General features: G+C 53.0%; 1 pseudogene across 1 annotated transcript in view; it reads left to right on the plus strand.

The window, feature by feature from the left end:
• The window catches only part of LOC311199737 (tubulin polyglutamylase TTLL13-like), a 336,991-nt pseudogene extending 326,037 nt beyond the window's left edge, over positions 1-10,954 (plus strand). Inside the window, exons 9-13 of the transcript in view lie at positions 8,745-8,898; positions 9,361-9,443; positions 9,597-9,785; positions 10,183-10,366; positions 10,697-10,954. The product of the transcript in view is annotated as a tubulin polyglutamylase TTLL13-like (transcript). The remainder of the gene's footprint in view (positions 1-8,744; positions 8,899-9,360; positions 9,444-9,596; positions 9,786-10,182; positions 10,367-10,696) is intronic.
• The last annotated feature ends 2,639 nt before the right edge of the window (positions 10,955-13,593 follow it).

The raw sequence follows: 13,593 nt of genomic DNA on the forward strand, positions 1-13,593 counted from the left end.
GCCAAAAGGACATTTTGCTACCTAAATGCTTCTACCTTCATCTTTAGGGCCACTTCTACCTGACACAATCAGAAACAGCAAAAAAAGAAAATAAAAAAGAGGAGGAAATGTGCACGTGGTGTCAGACAGCAAAACACCTCTGCATGGCATCGATACCAAGCTCAAGAATGAACACGTGGGATAATACACTATTATTGTTTTTTTAAGAAATACTTTGGCATGGATGTAAGTGTATTTCCTACAAATTCAAGTGCCATATGCACTTGCCAGAACCCTTGACCTGATCAATTCCACAAACCATCATTTCAGTTCCTGATGGAAACCTCACCGGGCTGGCACGATGTGATTTCAAACAGTGCTTGTCTTTATTTCCAGCCACTCAGATGTCTACACCCCTCTTTGCTCTTCTACAGAGATGCTATTGCACACAACACCCATACCCACACACACCATCCACCTCATCTGACTTTTCTCTGAGTTCAACAGGTAGCAGTAAAAACTAATTCAGGATCAAAACATGAAGTTCAAACCAAGCATTTAAGTACCCCATAAGCAGGGTAAACAGAAAGATGATTAGCATGGCAATTCATTCTAATAAAGTGTTGATAACACTCATTTTAGTCTTTCTTCTCTTCAACAAATAAGATTTCATTCACCACTGACAAGGGAACTGGGGTCACCTGACTGTCTCTGAGGAGGTGACACCAAAGACAGGAAGGTTTTGATGAGCAGTTATCTACTGCAACACAACTGGTTCCAAATGACCCTTGATTCTAAACGTTCTGATCTATTTTAGCTGCACAGGCAACTGTTTTACAGCTTTGCTTGAAGATGTTTTGTAAAGAAGAGCTGTACTTCTGTGGGGTTGGGTGTTAGTTAAGTATTTTGAGTGACAACTACAGTACTTGTTTTAAACACTATCTAATCATTCCACAAAGCTGGGTAAGCAGACCAAAAGCAGCAAACAAAATGCAAACCCTCAAATGCACCCTGCAAGGCAGGCTTTGAAACATACGGAACCTGAGGTCAAATCAAATGCTGTCAATTAGCAAGAAAGAAATCTAAAATCATGATCTCACTGAGGAGTTCTGGGCACTGGCTGCCATGTCAGTCTAGTCTAGATCTCCTTTTATTCCCCTCTTTCTTCCTAACTTCCTATTTGGAAGGCTGCAGCTGTGTTGTTCAAGGCTTCAAATTCCCTTCATCAATTTTCCTCTTAGCTTAGAGCCAGTTTGAAAGAATAGAAGAACTTTAAGTACTTTTGTAGTCCTTTTGGGATCTTGCCCACTACCCTAAATTACTACCCTGCAGCTGAACTTCAACCTCCTTCATTTGCTGACAAAAGGATGAAGGGAAAATGTGCTCAATTTACAGGATTGTAACAAGTGTCCCTGCCCCTGGCCCATTCCAGGACAGACACAAAGCTACTGCAGCACTACTGGGGTTTCAGAACAGACCTTTATTAACTCACCATCAGTGGTAGAAAATGGGGAGGAACTAAGGAGAACTTTTCCACAAACTGGCAAAACCTATTTTTGCTCCCAGGTTGCATTAACCCAAGTAGGAGGTGACCTTGAAAATCCTCCTTAGCCAGAAAGTAGCAAAGCCCTTCCTTGTCTCTCAGACACTGGTAACACAGGAAACAGCAGGAAGACCATCTAAATCTCTATCTGCACAACCCCAGGAGTTGTTTAGTAATCTTAATAACAAATCCTGGTTAAAGAACCTGCAAGGCTGCCAAGAGACAAAGGTGGGAACCAGCTGAGCTTTCACCTGCCCAGAGAAAGCTTTCTGCAGAAACTTCAAGAAAACCCTTTCCTGCATTTTTTCTTTCCCTGACATCACAGGTTATCAGCTCCAAACGTTTTCCCTGTTCACTTCAGTGAGATCACATTCTGGGTGCACTTCAAGACAGAAGAACATGAGAGGAATCACCATCCTTTAAAATTAAAGAAACCCCCAAACACACCCACACCACACACACACCCCCCCAAGGAAATGACATACAATTTATGCTTTTAGCAGAAGAATGTAACACCTGGTTTTTGCAAAGAGGGGGAAGGACATGGAAGTGGAAGCAACTTTCATTAGAAACTAAGGGCTCCTGCAGATCTCAACTAAGAGCACAGCAGAGCCCCAGCTCCCTTGCATCCCTCCTTGCTAACAAACTTTTCCCACCCCCCATGCTTAACAGCAACAGTATGTTCATACCCTCAAAATATGGGAGTGGGTTCAAATGAGTCCCCACTCCTGGAGCAGCATTTCTCTATTCAGACTGTATCCTGTGCAGGACCAGTGAAAAAAGAGGCAACAGTGGGTAAAGCAAAACTGCATCAAAGTAAAAGGACTGTCAGTTAGCAGATGCAAAGTACCTGCTGCAACTCCAAAAGTCAAACCCACCATTCAATGAAACTGCTTTTCACACTGCAGAAGCTGCATCTGAATCAAGTTCCCAGAGCTGCAGTGACACATGTGCTGTGCTAACAGCATCCTTTAACGGCGCTACGAATCCCTGAGGCAGAAGGTCACAGCACAAACATCCCATTCTCAAGGGACCTTTTTTCCCCAACACAAACACATAACATCAACCAGCAACCAAAACACTACAAGCAATAACAGTTAAAGACTAAAAATCAATGGGGAACCTATAATATTTGGTTTTACAGCATGCAACAAGATACTCAGGTGATGTTTCTGTAATGTCTTTTCTCCTTTACAACCTACTGAGAGATGAGGCTTGGAGCTACATTATTAAATGCTGAAGGTAAAACTGAATGAATGAGAAACACACAAGCTGCAAAAAATCAACGCTGACAATGTGAGATTACTTTTTCTAAAATCAGGCAATAAGAAGAGGAACGAGCATCGACACTGAACACGGACGGTGTTCAGTGGTGGGACAAAACATGAAGTTTCAATCACATTTGGCTGCCAGCTGATCAGCTGGTATAAGGCAGGACTGCTGAGAGAGGCTGTGTCTGTCCTGCTGGGCAGGAGACAATTGCTACTGCAACGAGCACTAATCAATGTTGTCTCATCACATCCCAAAGCAGCACAAAGTAAAGTGCAAGTGACAAAGGCATTTCCGATGCTTCCTCTCCAAAACAGAGGGCATCACTGTCCCACTCCCACCCATGCCATCCTTACTCTAACAAAGGATTCAAATCTTACTCAAGGGTGACCAGGCTGTAAGGAAAGCGCCTGCTGCTCTGTCAGAGCTCAGCTCAGAGCTGCACTGGGGAAACAAACTCACCATCGGCTGGGAGCAGGGAAATGCTTTGCTCAGACCCTCCAGACAGGTGGCACACTGCCCAATTTGCACAAGAATTTACCAGCACAAAGAAAAGGGGGTGGAAAAGAGGGGTGGACTTACCGGGGACTGAGGGCCTGAAGCTCTGGGGCTGCCAACTCCACACGAGGCCAGATGGCTCCGGCAGGGACTTGCTGCCCAGGCTGTGGCAGATACCAAAAGCCCCGGCTGGGCGGGGGAGCGGGGCTGCAGGGAGAGGGGGTGCCGGGGGTGAGGAGAGGCTGCCGGGGAGAAACGCCCCCCTCCTGTGGGGAATGGAAGAGCCGCCCGGGAAAGGAGACACCTTGTGCTGGTGGGAGGGGAGCTGTGAGAGCCCGAGGAGCAGCAGCAAAGCCCGAGCCAGGGGCTCTGGCAGCCATGTTAGTGGGGGTGCTGCCTGGCAGCCATGTTAGTGGGGGTGCTGCCTGGCAGCACGGTTTCAGCCACGCAGGCACTGTTACAAGCTCTGCATCTCTTCCAGGCTGCCAATTGCCACTGATTACTATTTCCAGCCTTGAAGAGGTGCACAGCTCTCCCCATTCCCTGGTTTAGATCTCACTGTACTTCAAGTCTCTGGAAACAAAGGCTGTGGTGGCAAGGTTCAAGCATCACTTTTCTGACAGGGAGAGAAGGACTAAGAAGCATCACTATGAACAGTCTTGGCTCCTGTAAAGCCATCCAACACTTTGCTGCAATTTCTACCTTATTTTGTTGGGTATGACAGAAAATAAAGAAAGCCACAGAACGATTGAACTGCAGCAAATCTGTGCATTTGCACTACCCACTTAATACATGCCATTCAGAGGAGTCCTGGTGTGGAAAAGGCTGGGAAATGTTGCTTTTGCAAATTGAATACGTAGCAAAGAAAATGGAAAATAACAGGAATTGGTATTAGAGGAAATACAAGCCTCAACTCAGCAGCTGGAGTTACAGGCAGTTGTAAAAGTGTTTGCAAAGTGAAAAGCCAGAGTATGTGATTAATTGTATGTGGTAGGAGTAGTTACCCGAATGAAACGAGCATTGTCGAAAGGAATTTTAGAGAAGAGATTATATAAGTGTTTTTTAAGGAACTGTGGCTGGATTGTACAGACATGCCTGGACTGTCGACAGTTTGCTAGTGTCCTTGTCCCTGGAGCGAGTCCTCGTGGCACAGGCCCACTAGATGTCTGGCAAACAGACGTTACACACGTCCCCGAATTTGGTTGGCAAAAGTATGTCGATGTTTGTATAGAGTAGGTATAAAAGGAAGTTTAAAAGGGGTCAAAGAAAGTCAATGTCAGGTGTTGTTAAAAAAAAATGAAATAAAGGTGTTGCATGAGAGAAAAGATCTGTCGAGATTGAAATAGGTGGAACACAAAATTGGGGGAAAAATGAGTGGCCTCCCAAAGGAATAAAGCATTACAGGCTGGCCACATGGAATCCTAATGAATTGATAACAGGGGCATGGGAACCAATTTACAACCTGAACTGCATAATTCGCTTGCAAGCAGTTTTGGAAATCATTTCCAACAAAACTGCCAATGCTGCAGATCTCCTGAATCAACAATCTCGAGAGACGTGTGCTGCGATCCTGCAACGCCGCCTGGTTTCGGATGATGTATTGGCCAAAGAGGGAGGAGGATGTGGCAAATTAAGTATTTCTACCGTGTCAGTCCTCTCAGTCTCAGTTACACCCACCTCTCTGGTTGCTCCGGGACGTGAAACCGCACATGTTGGTTAGGCTGTGACGACCTGAAAGTCTAATGGAAGGGGAACAATACACCACTATAGCCATAGCAAGGACATTGTCCCTACTGCCTGGCTATACTGCTGGAGAAAGGAACCCTTACCACTCCTGGAGTTGAAGGATGAGGTTCGGGGGAGGGATTTGGGGTCTCATCTTCTCCAACGCCAGCCATTTTCTGCTGCTCCGGTGCTTGTTCACCTAACTGTGTGCTTTTGGAAATGCACATGCGCAGTTTTCCCTCACCACCTCCCCACAGAAAGTACTAGAAAAGGAAGCTCACGCATGCGTGAATCCAGTGAACCCAGTAGTTCCGCCATGATGATGGCGCATGACAAAAAAGAAGACTCCAGCAGGTTTTGACCAGGCCTGGAGACCCACCTAAAGCTTAATTTGCCAAGTAATGGGTGATGGGGTGGGAAAGCTGCGGACTTATGTCTCAACATTGCTGAAATAATACATTAAGACGCTGGTAAAGGGTGAAGGAAAACTTGCTAACAGGATAGCTTGAAGTGCCACAGTGGTGACCTCCAATAAAGAATGCCTCGCTCGAAGGACTCTACCTTTGTTAGGTACCCGCTCTAGTGAAAATGTATAATAAATTACTGCTTCACTAACGTGTGTACCTCAAATACCATTGGCATTTCTAACACTCAGACATTCCTCACAACATTTGTCTTCCAGTCCCTTCAGCAGCCTCTTGCCCCTCCTTGCCCAAATGAAGCTTTGGTCCATATTAGAGGGCCTGGGGATCTACAAGGAGGCTTAGAGCTGGAAAAGAGGGCGTTGGGCCCCACACAGGAGAGTCTGGACCCTCAAAAGCAGGGGTTTGGCCTTCAGAACAGAACAGTGCTGACAGTGGAGCTCTAGGAATGAAAATATGGCTTTCCACCCTGAAACCAGGTTTGGAGCCCTGAAGAGATGCTTTGCAGCCTAAACCAGGCTCTTTGGAGTCTGAAAACAAGGCTTTGAGCATGAAACAAATGAGGCCTTTTTCCCCTGCATGAGGAGTTTGCACCCTAAAACCAGGCTTTGGGCACACAAAACTCTGTTCTGAATCTTCTAAACTGGGCAATGATTCCTAAAAGCGACATGTTGGAGCCAGAGAAGGAGGCTCTGTACTCTCACGTGGAGGTGGTGGTGGGGCCTTCAAAAGCAGGCTCGAGGCCTTCAAAGGGATGGTCTGGGCCTCTAAGGAGGGGAGTCCTGTCACCTTAAAAGTGCGGCTTGGAACTTTTCCATGAGGCCTTGGACCCCCAAAATGAGCCTTTTAGATCTCAAAGAGAGACCTGAGCAGACCAGAGAGCTGGGCAGTCACCAGCCATGCGGCCATGGGAGCAGGTCCAAGGCTGGGCCTTTCTGGGTGACGAGGGCAGAGAGCAGCCCTTGGGAGAGGCCTGCAGAAGGGCCCTGGGTGGGTGCCTGCATCCCTCTGGGGTGGTTTGACAGGCAAGAAGGACCTGTGGCCCTCCAAACAGGGGACACAACTCCACGTGCAGCCAAGTGCCTGCGTCCAACAGTACAGCGGGCGCTGAACGGCACCCTGCAGCACCCAGCACCGCAGCCATGGCAGAGCCTCGGCAGCCTCCTGTCTCCACAGGCACCTGGCTGCAGCTTCAGGAGCCTGGTCCCACACCGCCAGCTGCACCTCGCAGCTGGACAGACGGACAACAGATCCCAGCTCCTCTGAGAGATGGAGCCAACTGCAGCAACCATCGTCATCATCCTGAAACGCTGCCTGGCAGCCGCAGAGCACCAGGGGTGGACCTGCTCCCACCAGATTGGGAACCCTGGTACCCTCTGAGGCCTCTTTTCTTGGCTTTGCAGAGATCGTGGCTGCCTGGGAGGCCGTGTCTGTAACTGGACACATAATTGCCCTGTAATCTTGAGGCAGCTGGAGCTGGACAGGGTGGGCTGGTATCCCGGGGACCCTCTCCCTTGTGCGGTTCAGTGCTCCTGAGAGCTTGGCCCAAGGAGCGATCACTCTCTGACAACCATGGCAGCACCCTGGGAGAACCCTGTGTGCCCAGAGCAGCTTCTTGGCCAAGCAGCAGAGAAACAATGTCCAGGTCCATTCTGAGAAAGGGCTCACACCCCACCAGTTTCCACCCTTCCCTATGGTCAGAGTAGGGAGACCAAGCAGAGGGATCAGGGTTACCCTGGGGTCATGCCAAGGACAATTCCTGGGAGTCAGCCCAGGGGACGATCCCTGTGTTAAAAACCCCAGGATCTCCTCTAGCCAAGGGAGGTGTGAGGGTGCTGAAGAAAGACAAACCAGAGAAGTGTCTTTTGCAAAGCTTCCCCCTGCGGCACAGAGGAGATGTTTGTGGTGCACAGACCCATCTTCCAGCTGGCCAGGACTAGTTCTGGCTGGGGGGGCTCGAGTGCCCCACAGAGATTATCCCTGGGGAGGAGAAGGCAGCAGCCAGACCCAACTTCATTGCTCAGCAGCCATTTCCCACTCCTTGGAAAGGGCTGAGAGAAGCAAGGCATTGCCTCCAGACGTCGGGGACACTCTAGAGCCCCAATCTTGCACCCAAATTTGGCCTTCAGTGGCAGGGATTCTTTTCCTTCTCCATGCAGATGATGTCAAGGTTGAGCTGCTTCAGGAGGGGCCATTAGTCATTGGGATGGTGCGGGACAGGGTGGTCATGTCACCCTGCCATGGTATGTAGTGCTGTGTAGCAGCAGCAGCAGCAACAGAAGACGAAGCAGCAGCAGAAGCATTATTGAGGCAGGAAGGGCCACAGCCCCCACCTGCCTCTTTATCCTTCTGCTGGTGGCCCTGCGACCTCAGGGGCTCAGGGCTGCTCCATGCCGATCCCGGGAATTAGGGATGTGGCAGGCAAAGGGAGCAGCCAGTCCTGGCAGCAGATCCCACTGCCCCTCTGGGTGACAGTGGGGCTGAGCTTGTGGTGGGGTCGGGCTGGGAGAGCCGTGGGGCTGGGTCAGGCTGGGTGAGCCATGGTCAACTCCACAGGCAGGAGGTGGCAGATGCCCCGTGGGGAGGCACAAGTTTCGTGGCTGCTGTTACCCTGGGCAAGGAGCTTGCCTTGGGATGGGCAAGCAGGGATGCTGTTGCTCCTCCCTGCAAATGATATCAAGGTTGAGCTGCTTCAGGAGGGGCCATTGGTCGCTGACATGGTGTGGGACAGGGTGGTGATGTTTGCAGCTGCTGCCACGGGTATTTTCGAGGCAACTGATGGGGCCGGGAGCCGTGAGAAACCTTTGTCCCTAGAGCTGTCCCTGTGTCCCCCTGCCCTGGGGCAGCTTCCTTCGGGCCTGTGTGCCTGGGCTGGAGTGGCACTGCAGGGCCCAGGAATAGCCCAGGGGAGCACTTCTCCAAGCCCTGGGCTTCTCACAGCCCCATGCCCAGGGCCATGGCTCTCAGGCTGCCTGGCTGAGTGCCGGCTTTCAGCCTCAGAGATGTCCTGTCAGGAAAGCAGGAGCCTTCCACATCTAGCCCTGCTGTAGGCTAAGAGGGACAGGAGGGTGTCCCTGTCCATTCCCTGGACACCCTCTCCAACAGCAGGGAGCGCCCTGAGCCCAAGGCCTCCTTGACCTGTAAGAGCATCCCGAATCCCGAGAGCTGCTTCACACCCCCAGTCCTGCGGGCTGTGGGGTCTGAGCGGCCGGACGACTTCATCGGAAAGTGTGTGGTAGGGCTGGGGCTGGGGCTGGGGCTGGGGCTGGCAGCTGGCAGAACTTGCTGGGAGCTGGGGTGTGAATTAGCTCCTTGCTTTGTCAGGTGAACCACTCTCCCAGCTTCGCCACAGACTCTCACCTGGAACGGGAGGTGAAGGATGCACTTCTCCGCAATAACATCAGCCTGATAAACGTGCCTGCCTGTGACAGAAGGAAGGTGCTGGAGGAAGACAAGCAGCACGTAAAGCATTGGTGCCTGCACAACCATCAGACTCTCCATGAATCCAGAGGAGGCTGTGGCACTCTAAGGCCTCAGAGGAGAAATCTCCCAAGCCATTGGCATCCTGCAAGGAAGCGCCAGGGCTTGTCTCTTGGCAGGAGGAGACTTGAGGCGCTGGGTGCTCTGGGTCCTGTGCATCGAGGTCCATCCGCATCGAGCCCACTGCCCGGGCTTTTCCTGCTACGGGGGGGCAGGGGGCGGTGGGTGGGCAGGAACCCCTGCAGCTCCTGTTTCAATTAGGACACCCAAGAGAACTCCAGGCTGGAGCTGCTGAGCATGTTAACCCCGTACTCGGCCTGCCCCTGCAGCCTCAGCTGCTCCAAGCTCCCCGCTGGCCTGCGAGGAAAGCTCCTGACAGTGTGCGGGGTGGCAGGAATGCCTCGAGCAGGGGCTTCTAAAGGAATTCTGTTATCATTGGGTTAGCTGGGGGAAAAGGCTGAGGGGCAGGGTGAGAGCCTGGGCAGTAGGGGAGAGAGCTGGAAGCGCTTCCCCAGCCCTCTCTTGGGGTAGGTGGAGCACATATCGCGTTGTTTCCCTGCATGCATGTGAAAGGAGGTATCAGACGGGGAAAGAAGCTTGCCAGGCCCTTGTCCCTCACCCAGGCAGCACCTGGAGCCTCCTGTCCCACCTCCCTGCCTCTGCTTTCTCCCGGTTTGCAGACGTGAGGAGTTGGAGAGCAACCAGGCTGCCTGGCTGGAGGAGGCAGAGCAGTACGAGAACTCGCACCTGGGCGGTTTCCGGCGCATTTACCCGGCGTGTGGGACAGAGAAGTACGAGCCGTTCTTCAAGCAGAGCATCTCCCTCTTCCGGGAAACGGCCGCATCCACAGCAAGGGAGGAGTGTGCCAGGTACGCTGCCCCTGGGGAGAACCCACTCCTCACAGGGCTGGCACAGAGACCGCCGGCTTCTGAGCCCTTCTTGGGAGCAGCTCTGCTGCTCAACAGATGCACCTAAGCTGGTGAGCGCTGGAAGGGAAGGAATCTGCAGGAGTGCGTCCTCTGGAGAGGCAGACGCCCTATTCCATTGACTTCTGGGCCTGTGCTGTGGCACAGGCATCCTCGACCCTTCTGGCGGCCATGGTCGAATTCAAGGGGGTTTCTCACACCGTGCGAGTCTCTTTTCCAAGTCCTCCTGGCCCATCTCCCTGCACCCTTCTCTTCGGGTCTGTTTAGTCCAGACTTGTAATCGCCTTGTGTTCTTACGGCTCCTCTTCACCTGGTGACTGAGACTCCTGTTCTCTGGCAGGCAGCAGCTGGAGGAAATTCGACTGAGAAAAGAAAAGCTGGAGGCTCTCACCAGTAAGAAGAAAATGGAGAGGAAAGAGCACGTGAAAGGAGTGTCAGCTGGGGACAAATCCCAGATTCATCCCAAGCCCACAGCTCACACCACCCTCCTCACCAAGAGGCACAGCAGCGCAGGGAACAGAAAGGTACCTTGCTCTTGGCAGTGGTGGTCATGAGGCCCTCAAAGGCAGTAAGGTGGAACAGGGCTGGGCTGGCCAGGGGTATCTCCCAGGGAAGGGAGCTCCGAGGTTTGACTCCCCTTCCTGATGTCGGGAGAGCTGACAGCTTGTGCTGGGAGGCCCTTGCAAGCACCAGGCTGTCCCATCCCGTGGCTGTTGGGACTCCCACCGGGATCTTGTCCCAGCTCCAGCCCCAAGTCTGTCATTCTCCTTAGGGCTGGGAGCAGCCAGTGGCTTGGTGTCTCAGGCATCACAAGGGCTTCAAGTTTGCTGGAACTCGGGTCTGTCTTTCTGAAGGTCCAGCCCATGCAGTACAACTCTGTGCAGCCCCAGGACCTTGTGGAAATAGAAGAGAAGGAAAGAAGGGAGGCTCTTCTGCAGCGGGAGAACCTTATCCAATGCCGGGGCATTGTGGATCAGCTCTCTCAGCTGCTCCCGACTGCCAAGGGACCAGATGACACCAAGGAATTCAGCACCATTGTCCCCATAGGCCAGGTAAGGGAAGGCCGACCCTGCGAGGCCGGCACAGGAGAGCCATTCGTGGGCGGGGCGTGAGCAATGACGCGCAGGCATCGAGCAGCCCTGGCGCGGCCCAGTTCAGCAAGATCCCACATAGTGTCTGGGTCTGTGGGTTTTGTTCCAGTTCCAGGACTTTTGGGGACTGTAGAGAAGCCTGGGCAAACAAAGGCTCTTGGTGAAGTCTGGGCTGCAAACAATGGCTCTCCCCACATGTCTTGCCTTCTGTCTTGCACCAGGATGCAACAGGGGTGGGGATGAGCCCACCACAGGCATCCTGAGGCAAAGGCAGTGCATGTGCCCAAGCTCTGCCTAAGCTCCAGGGGATATTTTTTCTGAGCGAAGGTTTCTCTGTGGCTGGGACAGAGCCTTCCTTGCTGAGCCTGGCACTGCTGCTGCGGCTCAGCCCAGTGCTGCAGGCAGATGAGGCGGGCAGCTGCTTTGACCCCTCAGAGCATTTGAGTGGAAGGTGCTGACTGTGGTTTGCACCCAGGGGAAGGCGCAGGGCCAGGCTTTAGCGAGCACCTGTGGGTGACCGGAGATGACTTTTCCTTCCCGCCTCGTGCCAAGGCCTGTGGAACTGGGCTGCTGCTGCTTTCTCTCCTCCCAGGTGGAGTTTGTGTGTGATGAGCTCAAGTGTCACAGCACCCACCAGGTGCTGACACTCAGCCTGCCCTTGCTCCCAGGAGCTCTCATCCAGCCTCCAGCAAAGCAGTGCGTGCTACAGGCCAGAGCCAACGCTGAGCTGCCAGACACACCGGGCTTGGATCCTGCTGCCACAGGCTGCCTCTCCATTCAGGGACATCACATCCCCTGTCATGAGCGCAGCAAATTGCAGCAGGCGAGAGGCCAGAGGCTCCCTGGCTGGGGAATCAAGGCTGCAGACTGTGAGTACCACGCTCCCTGCAGCTGGCCCTGAGCGACCCCATCGAGGAGGTTCCAGGGGGTGAGCAGGAAAGCTGCTGGGTTCTGCCTGTTCCCCCAACAAATAACTCTGCTCTTTCAGGTGAAGCCCGCAGTGTGTCCTCACAAATGGGCAGATGTCCCCCGGTATCCCCAGCCAGCACAGTCTCAGGCAGCGACATCACCAGCTGCGCTGCAGTCCAGGAGCTCCCCACCTCCTCTGCCACCCGTGTGGGGAAGAGGAGTCCCTTGCACCGTGCCAGCCTGATCGGTAGGGAAGGTGGCCAAGGGCCCCCCAGTTCAGCCTTTTTCCCCTCAGGTGCTCACTGACCACCCAAAGCTCCTGGCTGGGGATGGCGGCTGCGGCTGAGCCTAGACAGGGTCCTAGAGCAGCACGGCCGCTCCCCCCCCAGGAATTCATAGGCTCTGCAGGCAGGGGACTGCTGCCTGCACCTTGCCTGCACCCTGCCTGCACCCTGCCTGCACCCTGCCTGCACCCCGGGCAGGAAGCACCCCCACTCCCTAGACACTTCCCCGCTCTCTGCCTACCACGGTCGCTCCCATCCCCTCGTCTCCTGACCGCCTACACGGGACAGATGTGGAATGGTCCTGATGTCAGTGAAATGGGTATAAAACCTCTCGCTCCCATGGGAGGATTGAGCAGCAGGCATTCCTTATTGCAGTGCCAGATGCACGAGGGATTGCTCCTGCCATGTCCAGGGACTGCATGGTGGGGAACAATTGTTTTCTTTCACATTGCTTGTTTTTCATGGGATTCATTATCCTCCCTCTTTGCTGGGGGTTGTTTGTGCTTTTTTCCTCTTCCCTTTTAAAAATTGCTTTTTCCTTATGAAACTGTTTTTCGCTCATCCCATGAGTTTCTTTCTCTTTTTTACCCTTTGAATCCTCCCCATATCACAGCAGGGGAGATTTAGCGAGCTGCTGCCTGGTGCTTAGTTGCCAGCTGAGGTTAAAACCATGACACTAAAACCATGACACATGGACGGGTTGTTTTTGTTTCCCTGGGCACTTTTCCAGCCCAGTCCACCTCTCACCAAACTATTCACCTTCCCCTTCTCTCTCCCCAGCAGACGGCAGTCTGGGCAGTACCCAAGGCAGAGCTCTGGTCCCTCCCCAGAGAGCCTCTGAAGGGCACAGAAGCTCCTGGGTGGCAGACAGGAGCATTCAGCCACAGAGACTGGGGCATCCATGGACCAAGGAAAATCAGGTCAGTGGCACTCTGTGTTCCCTGTTGTCCTCCCCAGAGGATGGGTAGGGGTCTGCAAGTCCTTCTGTGCCATGCCCCGTTCCCCCCCAACCCTGGCAGTCCTCTGGCTGCTTCTGCTTCCCAAGGGACAGAGTAGCTGGCCTTGAGCTGCTGCAGCCCAGCTGCTCCCAGTTCCCATTCTTTCCTGACCTGCCTGGCCCAGGCAAAGAAGTTGCTGCGTGCTCATTTCTTTTGCTTCAATTCAGAGAGGCCTGGCTCCTCTCCCACACAAATTCACCAGGAAGAACAAGACGGGTGGCTCCTGACGTAGGAGGAGATGATCCATTTCTTTCCATAACCACAGACTGGAAAAGGGAACATCAAAAGAAGAAGGAAAGACAGACTGGGTATATTCAACCCCACACGGGGAGGCACTTGCCTAGGAAGGCCGGCAGCGTGTAGCTGCTGAGCAATGTCTCGTCAGTTGGCTCAAGGCATCCTTGAGCTCCTGGTTCCTCTTGCTGTAGATGAGGGGGTTCAGTGTGGGAGGAGTGTGAACTGGCTTTTG

Source organism: Gallinula chloropus (assembly GCF_964237585.1).
Source record: "Gallinula chloropus genome assembly, chromosome: 21".
NCBI classification, from domain to species: domain Eukaryota; kingdom Metazoa; phylum Chordata; class Aves; order Gruiformes; family Rallidae; genus Gallinula; species Gallinula chloropus.